This window comes from Bubalus bubalis, chromosome 4 (assembly GCF_019923935.1).
Source record: "Bubalus bubalis isolate 160015118507 breed Murrah chromosome 4, NDDB_SH_1, whole genome shotgun sequence".
NCBI classification, from domain to species: domain Eukaryota; kingdom Metazoa; phylum Chordata; class Mammalia; order Artiodactyla; family Bovidae; genus Bubalus; species Bubalus bubalis.
The window spans coordinates 163,534,960-163,538,650 of NC_059160.1; positions in this window are offsets into that span (position 1 = coordinate 163,534,960).

The window sequence follows — 3,691 nt, forward strand, 5'->3', positions numbered from 1 at the left end:
CCTCTACATAGAAAACCCTAAAGACTCCACCAGAAAATTACTAGAACTAATCAATGACTATAGTAAAATTGCAGGATATAAAATCAACACACAGAAATCCCTTGCATTCCTATACACTAATAATGAAAAACTAGAAAGAGAAATTAAGGAAACAATCCCATTCACCATTGCAACGAAAAGAATAAAATACATAGGAATATATCTACCAAAAGAAACTAAAGACCTATATATAGAAAACTATAAAACACTGGTGAAAGAAATCAAAGAGGACACTAATAGATGGAGAAATATACCATGTTCATGGATCGGAAGAATCAATATAGTGAAAATGAGTATACTACCCAAAGCAATTTATAGATTCAATGCAATCCCTATCAAGCTACCAATGGTATTCTTCACATATAGAACAAATAATTTCACAATTTGTATGGAAATACAAAAAACCTCGAATAGCCAAAGCTATCTTGAGAAAGAAGAATGGAACTGGAGGAGTCAACCTACCTGACTTCAGGCTCTACTACAAAGCCACAGTCATCAAGACAGTATGGTACTGGCACAAAGACAGAAATATAGATCAATGGAACAAAATAGAAAGCCCAGAGATAAATCCACGGACCTAGGGACACCTTATCTTTGACAAAGGAGGCAAGAATATACAATGGATTAAAGGCAATCTCTTTAACAAGTGGTGCTGGGAAAACTGGTCAAACACTTGTAAAAGAATGAAACTAGAACACTTTCTAACACCATACACAAAAATAAATTCAAAATGTACTAAATATCTAAACATAAGACCAGAAACTATAAAACTCCTAGAGGAGAACATAGGCAAAACACTCTCCGACATACATCACAGCAGGATCCTCTATGACCCACCTCCCAGAATATTGGAAATAAAAGCAAAAATAAACAAATGGGACCTAATTAAACTTAAAGCTTCTGCACAACAAAGGAAACTATAAGCAAGGTGAAAAGACAGCCTTCAGAATGGGAGAAGATAATAGCAAATGAAGCAACTGACCACCAACTAATCTCAAAAATATACAAGCAACTCCTACAGCTCAACTCCAGAAAAATAAACGACCCAATCAAAAAATGGGCCAAAGAACTAAATAGACATTTCTCCAAAGAAGACATACAGATGGCTAACAAACACATGAAAAGATGCTCAACATTACTCACTATCAGAGAAATGCAAATCAAAACCACTATGAGGTACCATTTCATGCCAGTCAGAATGGCTGTGATCCAAAAGTCTACAAGCAATAAATGCTGGAGAGAGTGTGGAGGAAAGGGAACCCTCTTACACTGTTGGTGGGAATGCAAACTAGTACAGCCACTATGGAGAACAGTGTGGAGATTCCTTAAAAAACTGGAAATAGAACTGCCTTATGATCCAGCAGTCCCACTGCTGGGCATACACACTGAGGAAACCAGAAGGGAAAGAGACACGTGTACCCCAATGTTCATTGCAGCCCTGTTTATAATAGCCAGGACATGGAAGCAACCTAGATGTCCATCAGCAGATGAATGGATAAGAAAGCTGTGGTACATATACACAATGAAGTACTACTCAGCCACTAAAGAGAATACATTTGAATAAAAAGAATACATTTGAGGTGGATGAAACTGGAGCCTATTATACAGAGTGAAGTAAGCCAGAAAGAAAAACAGCAATACAGTATACTAACGCATATATATGGAATTTAGAACGATGGTAACAATAACCCTGTGTACGAGACAGCAAAAGAGACACTGATGTATAGAACAGTCTTTTGGACTCTGTGGGAGAGGGAGAGGGTGGGATGATTTGGGAGAAGGGCATTGAAATATGTATAATATCATATATGAAACGAGTCACCAGTCCAGGTTCGATGCACGATACTGGATGCTTGGGGCTGGTGCACTGGGACGACCCGGAGGGATGGTATGGGGAGGGAGGAGGGAGGAGGGTTCACGATGGGGAACACATGTATACCTGTGGCAGATTCATTTTGATATATGGCAAAACCAATACAATATTGTAAAGTTAAATAAAATAAAATTATTTAAAAAAAGCAAGAGAGTTCCATAAAAACATCTATTTCTGCTTTATTGACTATGCCAAAGCCTTTGACTGTGTGGATCACAATAAATTGTGGAAAATTCTGAAAGAGATGGGAATAACAGACCACCTGACCTGCCTCTTGAGAAATTTGTATGCAGGTCAGGAAGCAACAGTTAGAACTGGACAAGGAACAACAGACTGGTTCCAAATAGGAAATTAACTTCTATGCAGAGTACATCATGAGAAACGCTGGGCTGGAAGAAGCACAAGCTGGAATCAAGATTTCCGGGAGAAATATCAATGACCTCAGATATGCAGATGACACCACCCTTATGGCAGAAAGTGAAGAGGAACTAAAAAGCCTCTTGATGAAAGTGGAAGAGGAGAGTGAAAAAGTTGGCTTAAAGCTCAACATTCGGAAAACGAAGATCATGGCATCTCGTCCCATCACTTCATGGGAAATAGATGGGGAAACAGTGGAAACAGTGTCAGACTTTATTTTGGGGGGCTCCAAAATCAGTGCAGATGGTGACTGCAGTCATGAAATTAAAAGACGCTTACTCCTTGGAAGGAAAGTTATGACCATCCTAGATAGCATATTCAAAAGCAGAGACATTACTTTGCCAACAAAGGTCCATCTAGTCAAGGCTATGGTTTTTCCTGTGGTCATGTATGGATGTGACAGTTGGACTGTGAAGAAGGCTGAGCACCAAAGAACTGATGCTTTTGAACTGTGGTGTTGGAGAAGACTCTTGAGAGTCCCTTGGACTGCAAGGAGATCCAACCAGTCCATTCTGAAGGAGATCAGCCCTGGGATTTCTTTGGAAGGAATGATGCTAAAGCTGAAACTCCAGTACTTTGGCCACCTCATGTGAAGAGTTGACTCTTTGGAAAAAACTCTGATGCTGGGAGGGAATGGGGGCAGGAGGAGAAGGGGACGACAGAGGAGGAGATGGCTGGATGGTATCACTGACTTGATGGACGTGAGTCTGAGTGAACTCCGGGAGTTGGTGATGGACAGGGAGGCCTGTTGTGCTGCGATTCATGGGGTTGCAAAGAGTCGGACACGACTGAGTGACTGAACTGAACTGAACTGAGCTCCCCTTCCCCCACTTTCTCCCTCTTTATGCTTTTCAGAATAGGACCAGACTCTAGCTGATTGGTCCCTCTCCTCTCCCTCAAGGTGTTAAGTAAGAAGCCGCGTGGGGAAGCCCACACTGCATTACTTGCCTTATGCTCTCCTTTCCTAAGACTAGGGCAGGTTTCCTATCTGAAGCTCAGTTTAGCTACTCTATTTATATGCTCCGAAGGAGAAGCTAATGAAGGTTTCTTCCTTTGGAACCTCCGGACTAAGTACAAAGATACATTTTGACCCATGAAGGACAAGATTCAAATAGAATATGTGATTAGTGTGTTTTTTCAAAAAGGAGAATAATTCAAATTGTGATTAGCATGTTTTTCAAAAAAGAACAAGTCACAGTCTCAGACTGAAATGTTTCTAAATTTTTTTTTTTATCCCAAGATTAGGTAATCACAGAAGACTATGTCTATGAGCTCAGATTAACAAGCATAAGAGAAATAATTTACTCCAAAAATCTGAGCATCTCTCTGTTTCATCAGAGTCCTGCCCTAATGCCATCTGAA